Source organism: Sapajus apella, unplaced genomic scaffold, assembly GCF_009761245.1.
Source record: "Sapajus apella isolate SASKATOON/1434 unplaced genomic scaffold, GSC_monkey_1.0 scaffold143, whole genome shotgun sequence".
Taxonomy (NCBI): Eukaryota; Metazoa; Chordata; class Mammalia; order Primates; family Cebidae; genus Sapajus; species Sapajus apella.
This window is the reverse complement of record NW_022437083.1, coordinates 1,340,282-1,361,228: the sequence shown is the minus strand read 5'-3', so window position 1 is coordinate 1,361,228 and position 20,947 is coordinate 1,340,282. Positions and strand designations below refer to the sequence as shown.

The 20,947-nt window shown below is 48.9% G+C and overlaps 1 protein-coding gene and 1 long non-coding RNA gene across 2 annotated transcripts in view; one reads left to right on the top strand and one right to left on the bottom strand.

Moving 5' to 3' along the window:
* Window positions 1-8,614, bottom strand: part of TRAK1 (trafficking kinesin protein 1) — a 200,575-nt gene extending 191,961 nt beyond the window's left edge. The window contains exon 1 of the mRNA XM_032264176.1: window positions 8,494-8,614. The gene's annotated coding sequence lies outside the window, so the exon portion shown is untranslated. The remainder of the gene's footprint in view (window positions 1-8,493) is intronic.
* LOC116540618 lies at window positions 1,408-10,773 on the top strand. Its single transcript, XR_004264521.1, has 3 exons — window positions 1,408-1,419; window positions 3,772-3,777; window positions 9,834-10,773. It is a non-coding gene; the product is annotated as an uncharacterized LOC116540618 (long non-coding RNA).
* Window positions 10,774-20,947: the final 10,174 nt, after the last annotated feature.

Sequence of the window (20,947 nt, the reverse complement as noted above, 5' to 3'; positions counted from 1 at the left end):
CTCACGGCCATCATCTCTACCGTAACACCAAGAGGCTTCCCCTCACGACCATCATCTCTACCGTAACACCAAGAGGCTTCCCCTCACGACCATCATCTCTACCGTAACACCAAGAGACTTGGCGCAGCTAAAAGTTCTGCCAGTTAGCAATTGTTGTAAAAACATTCCTCTTGTACTAATTTTTTTTTTTTTTTTTTTTTTTTAGACAGGGTCTCTCTCCATTTCCTAGGCTGGAGTGGAGTGGGGTAATCATGGCTCACCACAACCTCTGTCTCCCAGGCTTAAGCAATCATCTGCTTCAGCTTCCCAGATAGATGGGACTACAGGGGCACACCACCATGCCCAGCTGATTTTAGTAGTTTTTGTCGAGATGGGGTTTCACCATATTGCCCAGGCTGATCTCCAACTCCTCGGCTCTAGCGATCTACCCGCCTTGGCCTCCCAAAGTCCTCACATTACAAGCCTAAGCTGCCATACCTGGTCAGAAATTCAGTAAGACTAATTACTTTCCTGTTTTCAAATATAGTGTAAAACATGTGCTGCACCAGTCCACATTTTAGTCTGATTTTGCCAATGATTTGGCTGTCACGCCTTTTATCCTCGGCTGCAATAATAACAATCTGCTTGTTGTTTTCTCAAACATATAACGCCAAACTATGCTTCTTCCACAAGACACCTTTGGAGTGTCTTGATATTCAAATCCAAAGGATTCCTCTAATGGCTTGGGACCATTGCAAAGTTAACCCTTTGTCCTCAAAGTCAAAGCAGGGAAGCTACTTGCCAGGTGAGCAAAAACTGTGCTTTAGGCCATGGGGGCTATTCCTGCCACTGTCATACAGACAAGGGCCAGCGCACACCCCACCCTGGAGGTGTGGCAGAGAATACCTGTTCCCAAACTATTTGTGGATGAATGGATCATAAGGAGTTCAGTAAACAGTAATTATGGCTAACACAAATGCTTCCTCTCAGCCAACCATATGTATAAGAAGTTCACATAATCCTCTCAATAACTGTAAGAGAGCTGGGTGTGGTGGCTCATGCCTGTAATCTCAGCACTTTGGGAGGCCGAGGCAGGTGGATCACCTGAGGTCAGGAGTTCGATATCAACCTGGCCAACGTGGTGAAACCCCGTCTCTGCAAAAAATAAAAAAATTAGCTGGGCGTGATGGCGGGTGCCTGTAATCCCAGCTACCTGGGAGGCTGAGGCAAGAGAATTGCTCGAACCTGGTTGATGGAGGTTGCAGTGAGCCAAGATGATGCCACTGCACTTCAGCCTGGGTGACAGAGTGAGGCTCCATTAAGAAAATAATAACTGTATGAGGTTATCATATAAGGTGATGATTCCGAAGCTGCCTGTCATAAACAGGAGTTGTTGGGTTCAACGCACCTAAGCACCAATCTTACAGGGGAAAAAGGAACGTGCCTTCAAGCACGTCAGTGGTGTGCTGCACTGTGTCTACGCTGTTCAACAGGAAGGGTTTCACTGTTTAACTAATGAATGAAAACACAGCTACATCTCACTCAGGCACATAAAACTGCACAACTGTGTTCTGCATTTTATTTAAAGCATATTCTAGATGCAAAGGTTGAAAAGAAATGCCTGCTATCTAGGTAACACTCTTTTCTTCTCTACTGTGAAAGCCGTAAATCAATTGTCTTGGAAGTTCTGCACCCAAACGTAGCACTCAGAGACACAGCAGCAGTGAGTCACACACATAACAAATTGCTCATTTTCCTCCTCCCCGCCTTTCCTCTAAATCATTGTAATGCTATTCCTGAATCATAGGTTTGGTTTTTTGTTTGTTTAGTGTTTTAATTCTCCAGCATAAAGCTTGCCAATTCCAGCTTTGTAACATGACAAGAATCTGTCCCTTTAGTTTAAGTAAACCTCCAGTTTTCTTCCCAGGTTTGAAGTTCTACAGTGCAGGCAAAGCCCACACCTCTGGTCCTCCCCTTGATACTACGCCTGTCTTGCTAGATCTCTGCAGATATCAGATCACCAAACTCCCCACTGGAAGTCCAACAGGCAACCCTATTTTATTGCGGGAGGCGTGTATTCAGGATCACAAGACGTAGCACGCTGTTTTACTGAGTTATCGTTTTCTCTTCTGGAAGTCTCATACCACATCCAAAGAGGAATGAACGCTTGGAAAACTTAACGTTTACTAAAGCCGAACATGTGCCTTATGACCTAATAATCCACTCCTGAGCACACACCCAAGAGAAACGAGTACTTACAGTTCACAGTGGATTTATTCATGATAGTCCCAAATGGAAAAAACCCAAATGTCCATCAACAGCTAACTGTATGAACAAATCATGGTATAACCATACAATGGGATACTATTCTGCACCAAAAAGGAATGAAGCCCTAGAACACTCAACAAACGGGTGAATGTCGCAGACAAACGTTGGGCAAAAGACCAGACACAAAAGTGCACACTATACCACGCTATTTACACGAAGTTCAAAAACAGGCACAACTACCCTATGGCAATGCAGGTCACAGGAGTGGCCACCTACAAGGAGTTACAGGCAGTGCAAGTGGTGTACGTAAGTACAATCAACAAAGCTAAGATAATGAAGGGTTCGATGCATACGAAACGAAAGTTTCAGTCCATCTGTCAGCCTTCGATGGCAATGCAACATGATATAAAACGTTGGTTTCACAGAGCACAGCAGCAAGCAAAAGTCAGGCAGAAGCAGAGGCCGTCAGCATTGCCTCTTGCGAGCCGTGTCCTCTTCCCGCCGTGTGCTGCAGCCAGAACACGGCCACCTGGTTCCACCACGAATCTGGCGCGTCAGTCCCCGTGGCATGAACCGCCGAGCTGCCTGCAGTCCCTCTCTGCCTGACCTTCTCATCGCGCTGAGGGCAATCAATCCTTCTGGAAGTCAAAGGAATCTGTCTTCCCCACTCTCCAAGAAATATTTCCTAATGGTCCCCAGACAAACATAAATTCAAGGGTGGTTTCTGCTCTCGTGTTTACCTGTTCCTCAAGGTCCAAATTCCTGACTTAGTAATACAGGTGAAGACAAACCACTTCTAACATTACAGGGAGACATCTTATCTGTGGTCACATCTCAAACTAGAAATTATTTGATAGGAATCCACAATCAAAGGAGGCAGCCTGCACTAGGCGCTGTGCATCTGGAGTAGGCTGTATCCTATCTGCTCCACATTTTGCAAAACCTAAAAACTGAGAACTTACAGAATGTTAGCACAACAAACATGTGGTTTATGTTAAGGAACTGCCTGGCCAGGTACAGTGGTTCGTGCTTGTAATCCCAGTACTTTGGGAGGTCAAAATGGAAGGATTGCTTGAGGTCAGGGCAGCCGGGGCAACATAGGAAGACCTCATCTCTACAAAAAAAATTAAAAAAAGAAAAAGAAAATTAGCCAGGTGTGGCGGCACGTACGCTACTTGGGAGGCCAAAGCGGGAAGATGGCTTGCACCCAGGAGTTCAAAGCGACAGTGAGCTGTGATCACGCCACTGCACTTCAGCACAGGCAACAGAGAGATTCTATCTCTAAAAAAAAGAACTTTCTAATTTTACCAAAACAACCAGAGGAACGGATGGACAACTTCTGAAATCCCATGGTTCTCCACTACACATAAATGCTTTGTCTCAGTAATCCTGGAGAGAGAGAAAAAAGTGAGATCCTATATCCCTATTCTAATTAATATGCACTTTAAGTGACATAAATCAACCTGCATCTATGTAATGGAAAATAGGATTTGCTGATAGTTAATCCATATGAACATAAATCAGTAGACAGTGGCATCTTTTAATCAACATAATCATGTTATCTAGTAACGAATTCTAGTCATTAAGGAGGAACGCAGTGAGAGAGAAGTGCCCTGAATAGTATGCTAAAGAGACACTTTCAGGAAATGTCAAGATACTTAGTCCACATGTTCACAGTTATTTTCACCTACTTCTTAAAATAATAAAAAAAAGATTTTTAAAGTCACCTGAGTACCCACAGCATGGTCTTACCTAACACTCCAATGTGGATAATTTCTACCGCGATGGAGCATCCTTGTCTGATGTTAGTACAAAATTCATTTCCTCTGGATAGATTATCTTCTGTCTTTCAATGTCCTGGGACTAGTGGAGACCCTAGAAATAATACAGACCCAAGATTCTCAAACTGGGGTACATGTGCTTATGCTGGGGAGTCCACAGAACCTCAGAGAAAATAAGGTACATTTTCCTTAAGAGTACTTTTTGGAGGCTGAGCACAGTGGCTCATGCCTATAATCCCAGCACTTTGAGAAGCCAAGGCGAGTGGATCATAAGGTCAAGAGATTGAGACCATCCTGGCCAACAAGACGAAACTCCGTCTCTACTTTAAAAAAAAAAAAAAAATAAGCACTTTTTGACTCAGACTGCAATTTTTTTTGTTGTTTTTTTGAGATGGGGGTCTTACTCTGTCACTTAGGCTAGAGTACAATGCTGCAGTCATGGCTCACTGCAGCCTCAGCCTCCTGGGCTCAAGAGATCCTCCTACCTCAGCCTCCCTAGTAGCTGGAACTACAGGTGCACATCACCACACCTGGCTAATTTTTTTTTTTCGTAATGATGAGGTCTCACTATGTTGCCCAGGCTGGTCTTGAACTCCTGGGTTCAAATGATCCTCCCACCTCGGCATTCTAGGAAAGGCTATTCCCAGCTTCATCTGTTATATAACAAGAACCTGTCTCTGTTAAAAAAAAAAAAAAAAAATGCAATGAAGTCCAAACAGGCCGACTACGGGCACACTGCCCAGGAGTTAGCCCTGCTCCATGAGAAACAGTACTATAAAATAAAAACAATATATTTTGGAAAAAAAAAAGAAGACCAAACAAAGATTTCAAGAGTTCCCCTCCCACCCCATTCAACCCTCTTCCACCTCAAGTGCACTATTAACAAGAATTAAATAAATGTCTCACTATAATGAATACTACACAGCCGTTCATAAAACGCCTATCAAAGCCTTTCTTTAAGCAGCTAAACATCACTGGTATTCTACGTAGCTCAGGAGCCATCCAGTTTTGCACATATGCAATTATTTACCGTGTCTTCACTAAAACTTGGCACTTTCAACACTGAAAGTGGCCTCCATTTAGATACATCTAAGAAGACAAGTCAGAATAGGGAACATTTGTTTGAAAAGAAGGGGAAAAAGGGAGGTGAGAAGCCAGAAGGCCCATTCATTCAACAGTGTAACTCTGTCAAACAGTGTATCTCTTTCCAAGAACAAAATAAAACCTAAGAACCCACAGGAGCCCTTGAGTTCATGTAGACACAGCTTTCCTCCTAACATCTCCATCTTTTAAAAAGAGCATCCTCTTGTCTTCCCCCCACAAAAATGACAGTGCATGCCAAATATAGATGAGTTAACTAGATTAGAGTCCATTTTCTTTCTTTTTTTTTTTTTTTTTTTTTTTTTTTTTTGTGACAGAGTCTTACTCTGTCGCCCAGGTTGGAGTGCAATGGTGTCATCTCAGTTCACTGCACCTCCAATTCCTGGGAGCAGTTCTCCTGCCTCAGCCTCCCAAGTAGCTGGGGTTACAGGTGCAGGCCACGCCCTACTAATTTGTCTGTATTTTAGTAGAGATGGAGTTTCACCGTGTTGGTCAGGCTGGTCTTGAACTCCTGAGCTCAAGCGATCCACCTGCCTGAGCCTCCCAAAGTGCTAGGATTACAGATGTGAACCGCCGCGCCCAGTGATCAGAGCCCATTTTCAAAACCAAGGGTCACGGAATCATACATGCGAAGAGGCTGGTCATGGTAACATTACCACAAGTTTATGAAACTTTCCAATCATACAGTGTTAAACTTTGCATGCACAAAAGGTTTTACTGAATGTCTGCAACCCTCAGTGAGTTTAAAATGAACTGTTCACCCTTGCCTTTCTTACTTGAGCCCCAAAGTGCTGTCCCTTGTAGAAAAAAAGAACTGTCCCTTGTAGAAAAACTGGCCACCTATCTACTTATCTCCTTGGCTCTCTTATGAGCTGTATGATGCAAAAGAACAATCGCATCTATAAAAACTCTGACAGCTGAGAGGAGAATGCCCAAGGACTGTTCTCTACCTTGAGAGCACAGAGTCAAGAAGGGGCGCCAAGATGGTTAGTTCAAGAATCGTCATTTACAGAGGCTTACTACATACTAGGTCAGAGGCAGGGACTCAGAACGCAACGACGAGGGCTAGGAGCAGTGGCTCACACCTGTAATCCCAGCACTTTGGGAGGTCATGGCATGCAGATCACTTGAGGCCAAGACTGTGAGACCAGTCTGGCTAACATGGTGAAGCCCCATCTCTATTAAAAATACAATAATTACCTGGGCGTGGTAGCAGGCACCTGTAATCCCAGCTACTTGGGAGGCTGAGGCCGGAGAATTGCTTGAACCCAGGAGGCAGAGGCTGCAGTGAGCCGAGATCGCACCACTGTACTCTAGCCTGGGTGAGAGTGACACTCAAAGAAAAAAAAAAGAATGCAATGACAGGAACAAAATCCACTTAAGATGGCAAACCTTAAAAGTCTGGAAAGTGAAAGTTTAAGAACTCCTTTCAATGTGAATAGGGCTCTATTGTTTTCAAAGCCCCCCTCCTTTTTTTTTTTTTTTTTGGACGGAGTCTCATTCTCTCACTCAGGCTGGAGTGCAGTGGGGTGATCTTGGCTCACTGCAGCCTCCGCTTCCCAGGTTCAAGCTATTCTCCTGCCTCGCCCACTTAAGTAGCTACAATTACAGGTGCCCATCACCACGCCCAACTAATTTTTGTATTTTTAGTACAAACGAGGTTTCACCGTGTTGGCCAGGCTGGTCTTGAACTCCTGATCTTAAGTGATCCGCCCACCTCAGCCTCCCAAAGTGCTGGGATTACAGGCGTGAGCCACCACACACGGCCCGAAGCCCTTTTGTGTTACCTGATTTGACCCTCATAATAAACCTATAAAACGATAATTACTGTTACCTGCTTTATTATCCCTGCTAAGGCTCAAAAAGGTTACCAAATTACAAACTGAATCATGTTGGAATGAGATCTGAAAGCGCTCCCCTGTTGTTCAGTAGAACTTTTACAGACAGACACTTGCATTTAAAACATTGTCTCCCAGAGAGGGGAGAGCAGGGCAGAGAGGTTAAGTAAGGTCACACAGCCAATAAAAAGAGAGGGGTTGGAATTTCAGTCCAAGTTTCTCACTCCAGGACCAGAGAGAAGGAGACACCACACAGCCAGGGCGGAGACACCCTGAGCCGAGAGCTGGGGATGGGAAACTGGTCCCTGGGGCATCAAACAGGAAGCAGCTGGCGCTGGGGCCAAGCTGAAACCCAACTCTTGCCAAACTCACAGTCCTGGGACAAGGGCTGTAGCCCAGTTCAGCATCCCCCAGGGCCCGGGTCAGCTCTCCAACTGGCTTAGACTACACTGGCCTGGGAACCTCTTGACAAAGCAGAGGTCAAAGATCAAAGAGCAACCGACCATTCCAAACAGAGACAGCTGGGAAGGCGCCATCTGTCACTCCAGACCCAAGTCTCCAAGCCTACCGGCCCAGCTCCCAGCCTGTGGTCTCACCACTCCACCTGGGAGACTGTCCCCAGGGGACTGGCCCCAGGGCTGACCACAGCTCAGCCTGAGCGCCTTCCTCTTCGCTGCTCTGGCAGCTGGAAACGGGAAAGGACCGTGGAACGAGATCTTTTCCGTATGGTGACCTCCACCCCCTTCCAGATAAACAAAAGACCCTCCGGGAAAGGTGACCGATCCCGATACACACTCACAGACGGAACTGACAACCTTCACACCTTGGAAGCAAATAAAGTTCTAGTGAAAAAAAAATCAGCGGTCCAACGACGAATACCTCGGAGGCTCTCAAAGCGGACGCGAATTTCAGTGTCTGCACAAGTGCAGCCGGGTCTAAAACCGGGAAGCTGAGCGCGGAGGCGCGGCCAGCGCCAGCCTCGGGGCAGGCCGACTTCTGACATCTTGGCTGAAACACAACTTTACAAAAGAAGGGCCGATGCGGTCACTGTATTTGTTTTTACCTGCAAGAGGCTGACCTTGGAGACCAGAAAAGAACTTTAAAAATCAAGTCAGAAGAGTGAGGAAGTGAACTTGTTGGCTCTCAAGGGCGCAAAGCAGGCTCTTAAACGCCCGTCTGCGGTGTCTACACGCCCAGAGGGTGTCGCTTTCATGACGCCCCGCGGGTGCGTGGGAACCGGGTGCTGCCCGCGCGTCGGCCTGGCCGCTCCGCGCGCTCTGAAGGTCGCCTCACTGTCACCTCGCAGAGCCCAGGCGCAGATCCAGGCCACGCCGCGGGGCCGACACGAAGACCCGGGGCACTTTTCCGGGTCCGGGGGCCGCGGGCAGGTGCGGCCGGGGCGTCAGGAGCGCGTCCCCGCAGGGTCCCGGCCTCTCCCGCCGCCCGGTCTCACGCGGACACTCCGGACGCCGCGTCCCCCATCCCCGGCCCGAGGCGGCGGCGCGGGAGGGCGGACCCCGGCTTACCCGCAGGAGGCGCGCGGAGCGCGAAGCGGCAGGCGCGGTCCCGGGGCTCGGGGGTGCCGGGCGCTCGGCTCTTCCTTCGCCGCCTCCGCGTCGTTCTCGGCCCGGCCCCGGCCGCCCGGCGGCTCCGGCTCCCTCCGCTGCAGCCGGCCGGGCGGCTCCGGCACTCAGGGGCGGGGTGTCGGGTCCGGTACGCTCCGCCTGCCCGGGCGCTCCTGGGCTCGGGCCCGGGTTCCGACCGCGGGGGTCGTCGGGGCGTGCGGGGCTCCGGGGGCGCTCAGGGGCGTCCGGGCTCTCCCGCCTGTGGACCCGCTCCGGTGGGGCCTGGCTCGAGGCGCGCGGGCCTCACGGGCGGCGGGGGCTGCGGGCGCGCGGGGGCGGCGGGCGCGCGGGCCGGGGGGCTGCGGGCGGGGGCGCGGGGTCCGATGCGGGCGGCGCGGCGCGGCCTCTCGCCATGGCTCCCCCGCGCGCGGCGGCTCCACCCCCTCCCTCCGCGCTGCCGTCACCGCCCGACGCGCGCCGAGCCCTCCCCCTCCGGCCCCGCCCGCCGCCCGCGCCGCCACCTGCGCGCCGCCCTCCGGGATTCCCCGCGGCCACGTCCCGGTCCCCCGAGCCGCGCCCGCCCCTCGCCCGCGGCCGCCTCTCGCCCGCGGCCGCCCCTGCACTGTCACCCGCGCCGCGGGGCGCAGAGAACCGTCCGGTCGGGACCTGGACCCGGAAAAGCTGATCGCGCCCGCCCGGAGCGGTTCCCTCCCGAGTCCGGGCGCTGAGGGTCTTGAACGCCGTGGAGGTCCAGCCGTTCTGTCCCCGCAGGGCAAAGACGCCCGTGGGTTTAAATGGAGGAGGATGAGCTGGGCGGGGAGGAGGCTGCGGGGGACGGGGCTGGCGTTCGGGGCAAGATGCCACCCAAGGGTGCGGCGGTGGGGGCGGAGGACAGCACGGGGGAGTCAGGAACCGACCCAGGAAGTCCGGCTCGCAGGCCACCCTGTTTGCAAATCACTTGTGGACGGTTTAACGGGGCGCAGCCCACATGATCGCATTTCCAGCTGAGGTTGCCGAGTCTACTTCTTCCTCTCTGCGCAGGGGTCACAGAGGACATGGGGAGGACGTGAAGACTCAGACCGGATCCAAAGGTGTAAGGAAACTGAACCCCGCGAAAGCTGGTTTCTCATGCCAGTGTAGACCTGACTCGGAGAGATCATCCAGTGTGTGCTGGTGGTCGGCTCCGTGGGCGCCGACTCGAGGGGCACTGACTGGCTGCAGACACTTGCCTGGGCTGATGTGTCTCCCCACAGGTGGTTCAGACTTGTTCGTAGCAAGAGCAGAAATAGGAGCTATCCAAGGAGGCAGGCAGGCCGCACCGTGACCGGGTGATCCAAATTTCCATCGCCGGTGAGAGCAGATGGAGTTCGTGTCCACATCAGCCGCGCAGTATCCCCGGGGACAGCGCATCATCCGAATCGTAATGATGAAACACCAGACAACCCCAAATAAGGACCATCCATTAAAAAGAGGAAGGGGCCGCATTGTGCAAAAATGCCAGTGTCCTGAAAATCAAAAGAAAGCTCGGGAAATGTTCCAGATTAAAGGGTGCTAAAGACTCAGGGCAACTTAATGCCATGCCTGATCTAGGCGGCATCTTGTACTAGAGGAGGGGAAATGCTTCATCAGCATGCGGGCTGACAAAGTCGGAATACATGTAATAGATTAAAGCACTGGATCAATGCTAAACTTACTGACGTTGATAACTTCTACTATGGTTATGTACAAAAACATCTCATTCTTAGGACGTACACACTGAAGATCTTGTAAGAAAGGTCACAGCATATACAGCTTACCTTCAAATGATTCAAGGGAAAAATCTTGATAGGAAAAATGATAAAGCTAAGTTGGCAATAAAGGTAAGCTGCATATTATCAGTGAAGCTGCATATGGGGTGTACTTAAACATTTCTGTACATTGGAACTTATTTCCAAATAAAAAGATTTGGAAAATCCATCCCATTGGGGGATGAAGTAAGGAGGGGAGAAAGCAGGGATGATGTAAAGGAACGCAAGGGATCCTGTGACTTTGGAACTGTTAAATGTCTTGATTACGGTAGCACAGGTGATAGAATTATCTAGAACTTAATACACATGCAAATGAGTGCGAGGAAAACTGGGAAAATCTGAGTAAGATAGGTAAACTGTAGCAAGGCCAGCATCCTACTATATGATATAATATTGAGGTTTTGCAAAATGTTGTCTGGGGAAAACTAGGCCAAACGTACTATTTCTTACAACTCAATGTGAACCTACCATTATCTCAATACAATTTTTAATTACAAAACAATCATTTTCAGTTACGAAAAAACTGTGTGTAAATGGGCATAGCATCCGGGAGCATGCCAGGGCAGATACGCCGGAGCTCTCGTAGTGGATCCAGAACAGACACGGTGCTGTTACCCGCAGTGAAGGCTCTCAAGAAAAAAATTAGACTGTTGGAAGTATAACTGACAGATCAGATTCATTCCAGCGCTGTAATTTAAGAATCCTAGAGCTGGGGGTTCTTTGAGATCATCTGGTCTAACCTGCTCATTTTCAGGAAACTGTGGGCAGAAAAGTAGTGTGTGTCCACAGGAGCATCAAATTAGCGGTAGACCTGTAACTACCACTTGTCTGCCAAATATGTTCCATTCTCTTTGCACCTTTACCAGCTGCCTGCCGCTCCCTAGATCCCTGAGATTCAGTTAAGGCTGGTAGAAAATTTCGAAGTCATTCACTCTTTGGAGTCCCTGCTTTGTTCTGTGGTGCCAGATGACAGGCATCTGGATTCTGCTCCCGAGGAGTAGGGGCCAGTTTCCATCGCCTACTCCCAGCTCCCAGGAAGCAGATGGCAGGCGGAGCCCCAGTGGTAGCCCCAACTCTGGACCTGCCAGAGCTGTTGAGCTGTTTGGAGCAGCTGCTGGCCTGCTGCTGCTGGAAGCCAGTGGAACAGGAACCTGGGAGCGAAGCAGTAGGATTTCGAGAAGGGAAAACAGTCACGTTCCCAGCAAGTCCTTGCTTTATGCGGTATCACGCAGGGGTCCCGGCAGCAGAAGCAACTGGCTTCTCGTGAGCAACGGATAGCCACTGTACTCTTTCCTTTTGTTGAATCAAATTGAAATTAATCCATGTTTATTTGCATTTGCCAGCCCTCGTTAATAATTGTGGGAAAATACAAAATAGAGTATCTCATCCCTGCCTGTTAGGAAACAAAAACGCAGCCGGGGACCCGAGGTGGAAAGGTTGAAAGTGACTCTACAAAAGCAATGAAAAGGCTCGCAGTATCAGCTGGAGTTCCCCAAGAGCAGCGCTGGAGAAGGACTTCTGGGCAGATACTTTCTTTTGGGAAATGATCCCATAGGATATGGGTGGAAAAAGAATTTGGGACCAGGAAGGAAAGAAAGCCAATCCAAGGATGTGAAATTTCTGTGAACAACTGGAGCTTAGTCCCACGGAGCCCCCGAGGAACTGCGCAGAATGCAAGGCAGAAGGAGGGAATATTTAGCCACCAGTTTCTATTTCCCATTGGTCAACTTGGTGCTGAAGCCAGGAGTGATGGCTCACACCTGTAATCTCAGCACTTTGGGAGGCCGAGGTGGGAGGAGTTCAAGGCCAGCCTAGGCACCACAGCAAGACCCTATCTCAACAAAAGAACAAGTTTAGAATTAGCCAGGTTTGAAGGTCTATGCCTGTAGTTCCAGTTACACAAGAGGCTGAAGCAGGATTGCATGAGCCCCTGATCTCAAGGCTGCAGGGAACTGCAACCAAACCACAGCACTGCAGCCTGGGCCACAGAGCAAGACTTTATCTCAAAAAAAAAAGTAGATGCAGCATGGGACATATACACAAGGCCGACACCAGCCTTGTTCATTGCTGCTGTCCCAGCACCAACAGCAGTGCCTGACTCATGGATGCCCAGTCACTGGACAGTGAACAAATGATGGCCGGGGCCTATAATCCCAGCACTTTGGGAGGCCGAGGTGGGCGCATCACCTGAGGTCAGGAGTTCCAGACCAGCTGGTGAACGTGGTGAAACCCCATCTCTACTAAAAATACAAAAAAATTAGCCAGGAGTGGTGGCATATGCCTGTAGGCCCAGCTACTCAGGGGGATGAGCTAGGAGAATCACTTGAACCTGGGAGGCATAGGTTGCAGTGAGTGATTCAAGATCGCCCCACTGTCTCGAGGCGCGGTGGACGGTCAAGCGCCCTTCTATATTAAAGAGTAAAAAAAAATGAAATACAACAAAAAGTAGGTCCATAATTCTTTTTTTTTTTTTTTAAACAGAGACTCGCTCTGTCGCCAGGCTAGCGTGCAGTGGTGCGATCTCAGATAATTGCAGCCTCCACCTCCCAGGTTCAAGCAATTCTCCTGCCTCAGCCTCCCGAGTAGCTTGGACTACAGGCATGCACCACCGTGCCCAGCTAATTTTTCTTGTGTTTTTAGTAGAAACAGGATTTCACCATGTTGGCCAGGAATGGTCTCGATCTCTTGACCTTGTAATCTGCCCACCTCGGCCTCCCAAAGTGCTGGGATTACAGGCATGAGCCGCCACACCCAGCCTCACAAGTCATATTTTGACTGTTTTGCGTGTGTGTGTGTGTGTCTGTTTTTTGGGGTTTTGTTTTTATTGTTTTAGAGATGAGGTCTTGCTGTGTTGCTCAGGCTGGTCTCCAACTGCTGAGCTCAAACAGCTCTCCCACCTCAGATTCCCAAAGCACTGGGATTACAGGCATGTGCCACCGTGCCCAGCCTGTGTCTGTTTTATTAGTGTTGGACTGGGCTAGGGTGATAGAGTAGTGGGTAAAACAAGTACACTCCTCAGCCCGGGCAACATAGGGAGACCCCCATCTCTACAAAAAAAATCAAAAAATTAGTCAGGCATAGTGACATGTGCCTGTAGTCCCAGCTACCTTGTAGGCTGAGGTGGGAGGATTGCTTAAGCCCAGGAGGTGGAGGCTGCAGAGAGCCGTGATTGTGCCACTGCACTCCAGTCTGGGTGACAGAAGGAGAGCCAGTATCATAAAGAAAAATAAATGGGTGTATTGCTGGCTCTAGTGGACCTTGCTGTCCAAGAGAGGAGTCAGATATTGTGATACACATATACATATTTAATTAGTTTGTGAAGGCTGGGCACGGTGACTCACGCCTGTAATCCCAGCTCTTTGGGGGGCCAAGGTGGGCAGATCACCTGAGGTCAGGAGTTCAAGACCAGCCTGACCAACATGGTGAAACCCCCATCTCTATGAAAAATATAAAAATTAGCTGGGCATGGTGCTATGCATCTATAATGCCAGCTACTCAGGAGGCTGGGGTGAGAGGATCACTTGAACCTGGGAGGCAGAGATTGCAGTGAGCCGAGATCGTCCCACTGCACTCCAGCCTGGGTGGCAGAGCAGGCTCTGTCTCAAACGAACAAACAAAATTAGTGTGTGAAAAGTACAATGAATAAAAGGATGCAGGTGCTGTAAGTAGGATGAGATGGGGGTTTATGACAGATTCGTCGGTCGAGGAAGATCTAAGGAGCCAACACTTAAGCGGAGACCTAAAGGAGGAATAGGAAGCGGCCATGCAAAGTGCAGGGGCGGCATGGGGGGAAGAGCTGCCGTGGCTGGAGCTGTGCTGGGCTTTCAGGGAAGAGCCAGGCGCCGGGCCTTAATGGTTCTGGTGAGCAGTAGAGAGTTTTAGGTAAGAGTGACATAGTCACTTTCACTTTCTAAAAAGCTCCTTCTAGCCGCTGTGTGGAGGGTGAACTCAGGTGGATAATCAGGAACCTCCACATTGCTGGCTGTGGAGGGCGTGAGGAATACCAGGCCACATCAAGGCCCATAAGGGTCAGCTGCCGCAGCGTCCCCTCTGCCACCACTGCTGCCACCAGCAATTTTTCAGGAATATGCTACAACCCACTGTGACATAAATGGGTTCAAAAATGGCAATTGGTAGACTAGGGGTTGCATAGCTGAAAGTTAATTAAAACCTTATTTCTAGCCTAGGCAATATAGGGTGACCTTGTCTCTACAGTCTTTTTTTAATTGGCCAGGTGTGGCAGTGCATGTCTGTGGTCCCAGCTACTCAGAAGGCTGAGGTGGGAAGATTGCTTGAGCCCAGGAGGTAGAGGATTCAGCGAGCCATGATTGCACCACTGCGTTCCAGCCTGGGCGACAGAGCAGGATCCTGTTTAAAAGACAATAAAAACAATTCTCAGACAATCTTACAATTACTATGTGAGGGAAAGGGGAAAATGTTTTCTATTCGTTAACAGATGTGTAGGAAGTAGAACAATTACTACAAACAAAGCATCAGCTTGAATTGAACTGAGAGCACCCCAAATGATTGTGGGGTATTCATCTATAACCACCCCATATGCATACATCCTCTAAGAAAAGAGCTTGAACCTGTCACCATTCCAGAATGTGAGCAAAGTCCCGTGATGTTTCATCCACGCGCACATTATCCTGAAATCTCTCTCTCTTTATTTTTTTTTGGGATGGGCTTGCTCTGTTACCCAGGCTGCAGTGCAGTGGTAAGATCTCAGCTCACTGCAACAACCTCCCTCTCCCGGGAGGCTGAGGCAGGTTAAAGTGATTCTCCTGCCTCAGCCTCCCGAGAAGCTGGGATCACAGGCACCTGCCAACACACCCAGCTAATTTTTGTGTTTTTAGTAGAGATGGGTTCTGGCTGTGTTGGCCAGGCTGGTCTCGAACTCCTGGCCTCAAGTGATCTGCCCACCTTGGCCTCCCACAGTGCTGGGATTACAGGCATGAGCCACCGCACCTGTCCCCCCACCTTTTTTTTTCCTTAGAGACGGTGTCTTTCTGTGTCTCCCAGACTGGAGTGCAGTGGAGCTAACATCACTCACTGCAGCTTCGACCTCCTGGGCTCAAGGAGTCCTGCCTCTGCCTCCTGTGTAGCTGAGACTACAAGTGCATGCCACCAGGCCCAGTGATTTATTTGTTTATTATTTATTTGGTAGAGATGGCAGGGGTGTCACTATGTTGCACAGGCTGGCTTTGAGCTCCTGGCGTCATGTGTTCTTCCACCTTGGCCTTGCAAAGTACCGGGATTATAGGTGAGAACCACCGTGCCCAGCCATCAGCCATCATGGAATATTTTATGCGATATTTTAATCTCACATTTATTGAGCACAGTTTACACCAAGGCACTGTGCTAAGTGCTTTATTTTTTAATTTTTATTTTATTGTTTATTTATTTTTGAGACAGAGTCTCACTCTGTTGCCCAGGCTGGAGTGCAGTGGCAAGATCTCGGCTCACTGCAACCACGGCCTCCAGGCTTCAAGCAATCCTCTTGCCTCAGCCTCCTGAGTAGCTGGGACTACAGGCGTCCACCATCACACCCGGCTAATTTTTGTGTTTTTAGTAGAGATGTTGGCCAGGCTGGTCTCCAGCTCCTGACCTCAGGTGACGCTCTCGCCGTGGCCTCCCACGGTGCTAGGATTACAGGTGTGAGCCCTGCGCGCAGCCACGTGCTGAGTGCTTTGGTGACGTCAGTGCCTTCATTCTCTCACAGCAACTCTGTGGGATAGCTATTATCTGCAGTTTACAGACAAGGAAACTGACCCTTGGAGAAGGTCATAAACTATTGAAGAAGCCAGGCTGCTAGCCCCATATGACTGATTGAACACTTTTCTTTTGTCTCTGCAAAGAGAGTCAACCTTAGTCTTGGGTAATGGGAAGAATGAAGAGGAGAGGATTTGCATGGAGAAAGAATTCTAGGATTAAGACATGAAGGGCTGGGCATAGTGGCTCCAATTTGTAACCCCAGCTCTTTGGGAGGCCATGGTGGGTGGATTGCTTGAGCTCAGGAGTTCAAGATCAGCCTGAGCAACATGGTGAAACCCCATTTCCACAAAATATGCAAAAAAAGTTATCCAGGCATGGTGGCATGCACCTGTATCCTCAGCTACTCAGGAAGCTGAGGTGGGAGGGTAGCTTGAGCCTGGGAGGCGGAGGTCGCAGTGAGCGAAGATTGAGCCACTACATTCCAGCCTGGGTGACAGAGCCAGCCCCTGTCTGAAAAAAAAGAAAATACATGAACACTTGTGTTTATAAACCAGATTCATTGCTTATGGATTTTTTAGAAGAAAAAGCATGGATTAATAATGATCACTTCATGACAGCATCTGGTCTTTTGCTTGGAATCCATCTACCTCAGACAAACCAGAGACTATCATTCTTGTGTTGTAAGCTCTTCAACAGCTCCCTAATGATCTAGGGGTACAGCCCAGACTTTCACTCTGGAACAGCATTCTCTTGACTTTGCTTCCACCCCCAGATGCCACCTGTTTTTTGTCACCCTTCCTAGCAAAGCTATTTGAAGTATTGCTGATTGTCACTGTCTCAATTCTTGTCCGTTTTTTCCCTAAGCCTGTTCCGCTCAGACTCCTCCACCCAAACAACCTGTGTCAAGGTCACCGCTGGCCTCCGCTTGGCCACCTGAGGGTCCATTCTCAGTTCTCCTTTCACCTGACCTCTCAGCCACATTTGACACAACTTTTGTCATCTTGTTGAAACAACTTCTTGACTTGGATCCAGGAAACCGCCTGTACACTCACTCCGTAGTGACCTCATCTACTCTCCAGGCTTTAAACACCATCTGCACACAGACAACCCCAAGTTTATACTTCCAGCCCAGACCTTCCCTGTGAGCTCCAGACTCATGTAAACAAACTTCCTACTTGACATCGCCGTTTGGATGTCTCATGGGCATCTCGACCTTATCATGCCCAAAATGGAGCAGCTGGACTTCCCCCAAACTCTGCTCTTGCAGTTTCCTGGATTTCAATTGTCCAGGCAAAAACCTTACACTTATCTTTGATTTCTCCCTTTTTTTTCACCCCACATCCAATCTGTTAGGAAAGCCTGTTGGTTCTACCTTCAAAATATAATCCAGAACCTACTTCTTACCCCCTTCATGGCCTCCCTCCCGTACCAAGTCACCGTCATTTCTCCTGGATTCCTGCTAGAACCTGCCACATTCTTCCTTGCTCACCTGCCCTCTGCCCCTGCCCTACCTCAGTCCATTTTTAATCGCAGCAGCCAATGATCTTGTAAAATGTGAGTCACATCGTGGCTCTCCCTGTTCAAAACCCTCCAGTTGTTCTCCATTCCTCCCAGAATATAAGGAAAAGTCCTTACAGGGCCAGCAGTGGTGGCACACACCTGTAGTCCCAGCTACCTGGGGAGGCTGCAATTGGAAAACTGCTTGAGCTCAGGAGGTTGAGGCTGCAGTGAACTGCATTTGGTACGCTGCCCTCCAGCCTAGGCGACAGAATGAAACCCTGTCTCAAGAAAAAAAAAAAGAAAAGGTCTTTACCATGGCCCACAAGACCTACACGTCTGCTCCCCGACCTAACCGGCTTCCTTTTCCTCCTCCCTCCAGCTCATTAACTTCACAGGAACAATGGTCACCTTGCTGTTCCTTGGGCATGTCAGAGACACTGTCACCTCAGAACTTTGCCTGGAATGCTCTCCCTCCGCTTGCCCTTATGGCTCTTCTCCTTGTCTCAATAAGACTTACTTTGTTTGAGACAGGGGTTTTGCTCGGTCTCCCAGGCTGGAATCCAGTGGAATGATCAAGGCTCTCTGTAGCCTTGAACTCCTGGTCTCAAGCAATCCTCCTGCCTCAGCCTCCTGAGCAGCTGGGACCGTAGGTGCACATCATCATGCTGACTAATTTTTTATTTTCATTTTTGTAGAGACAGGGTCTCGCTATATTGCCTAGGATGGTCTCAAACTCCTGGCCTCAACTGATTCTCCCTCCTTGGCCTCCCAAAGTGCTGAGGTTATAGGCATGAGCCACATGGCTCACCAATGAGGCCTCTTTGAATCATCTCATTAATACTGCCACTTACTTTCCCTGGGTATTCTCCATGCCCCTTAACCTGCTGTATCTTTTTAAAAATTTAGCACATTTTAATATATTATATTATTTATTTTCTTAAACCCTCTTAATTCACGAGGTAGTCTTAATCTCAGATATATTCTCAGCACAAGGTCTAGAACATAGTAGTTGCTCAATAAATATCTGCTGGTTGGATTAAACCTTCAGGCTCTAACCACAGATCCATAGAACTTGGAGTACCTTCATTGATTAACATTTTATTGTTTTGTTGAGTGTGAAGAGTGTAGTAACTCTCATTTCTCATATCGAAGTTAAAAGATCTTGAGAATATGTCCTGAATCTCCTTAACTTCCCTTTCACAACTCATTATAAAGTGACCACCTTTCAAAACCTTGCTAGATCCTATTCATATTCAAGATATGCAATAATATTCTTGGGGTAATGAGTGTCCTATATTACTTTCTGATTATGATATGTTGACACCAGCGAAATCTCAGGCTTTTACGGACTTTGAGCTCATTTAATCGTCTTCCTAAGCTAAAGAGTCTTTTTTTGGTTTTTTTTGAGACTAGGTCTTGCCCTGTATCCCAAGTTGGTGTGCAATAGCACATGGCAGTTCACCGTAGCCTCGAACGCTTGGACTCAGGCAGTCCTCCCACTTCAGCCTCCTGAGTAGCGGGGCTACAGGCATGCACTGCCACGTCTGGATAATTAAAAGAAATTTTTGTAGAGATAGAGGTCTCACTATGTTGTCCAAGCTGGTCTTGAACTCTTGGATCCAAGGGACCCTCCCACTCTGGCCTCCCAAAGTGTTGGGATTACAGGCATGAGCCACCATGCTCAGCCCCAAACGGAAGAGAATTAGTCACAGTTTATCCTCATGGAAAAATACCTCTGCTATTTTAATTCTTTAGTTGCTCTTATTTAAGTCTTTCCAAATGTGTATGCCTCTCTGAGTTTCTGGTAACCAATATTCTAAGCGTGGCAACGTGCTTCTAGCTCTGTTTCTAAGCTTTGTTTTGTTTTCCGCTGAGCAATCTTGACCCTGGCTCAGGGTTCATGGCAGTTCAAGGGTGGACATCAGGGAGTATATTTGTTAGGGTGGGCTATACTGAAATGGAAATAAGTAAACCTGCCGGGCATGGTGGCTCATGCCTGTAATCCCAGCTTTTTGGGAGGCTGAGGCAGATCACTTGAGATCAGGAGTTCAAGAGCAGCCTGGGCAACATGGTGAAACCCTGTCTCTACTAAAAATACAAAAATTAACTGGGTGCAGTGGTAAGCCCCTGTAATCCCAGTTACGTAGGAGGCCGAGGCAGGAGAATCGCTTGAACCTGGGAGGCGGAGGCTGCACTGAGCCAAGATGTGACACTGCACTCCAGCCTGGGTGACAGAGCGAGACTCCATCTCAAAAAAAAAAAAAAAAAAAAAAAAAAAATTAAAGCTAAAATGTCGTGCAACAACACAGCAGTTTTGTTTGTTTGTTAACTCAAGTAACATCTAGAGTGGCCCCAGAGTGGAGGAGGAGCTCTGTTCCACATACTCATTTGAAGACTTGGGTAAATCACGGCCACCCAGGCCTGGTCATCCCACTTAGGGAAGGAAGGAGAGAGCATGGAAGAGTATCTGTGAGAGGTCTGATGAGCCAGGACTGACGGGTACACTTCAGTTCTGCTCAGATTTCACTGGTTAGAAGTATTAGTCACATGGCCATACGTCACCACAAGGGAGGCTGGGAAATGTAGTCCAGCTGCGCAGCAAAGAAGAAGGAGAGGATAGATTTTGGTACTCAGCATCTTCTGACAGAGGAGGTCTGAGACCTGGGCAAACACACACACCCACTATCTCTTTCTCTCTCTATATATATATACATATATATTTAGACAGAGTCTCACTCTGTCACCCAGGCTGGAGTGCTGGAGTTTGGAGTGCAGTGGTGTGATCTCAGCTCACTGCAACTCCTGCCTCAGCCTCCTGCATGGTACCTGCCATCACAACCAGCTAATTTTTTGTATTTTTACTAGAGACGGGGTTGCACCATGTTGGCCAGGCTGGTCTTGAACTCCTGACCTCAGGTGATCCACCCTCCTTGCCCTCCCAAAGTGCTGGGATTACAGGCGTGAGCCACCACAGCCGGCCAAAATATATTTGTTATTCAGTTTATTTTATGTTATTCTGAAAATGTTTTGTAAAAACCGCTTTATCAGCTCAAATTACAAGATTATGGTTTTAGTTCACTTTATGCTTCACTAGGAAGCATGAGAGTTTATGATTGGCCCAGCTGGGTCGTGGCTGTTGAGACTGAAGTTTAGGTCCTGTTACCAAGAGAAGACGCCACTACATATGGTCAGGCAGGGTGCAAGCATTACCACACCATGTTGACATCTGAACGAATTACTTGATAAAAACGGGAAAAACTTACTGTGGGGGACAGTGCTGGCACTCTGCCCATGTCCCCCACAGCCTGGCAGCTGCAGAGGAGCCAGGACCAGCCGCCAGCACGCTGACCTAATCCTCTGGCTGCTGAAGCCTGCCCTGCTCAGTGCAGTGGGCTGGAAGTGACGGGGAATTG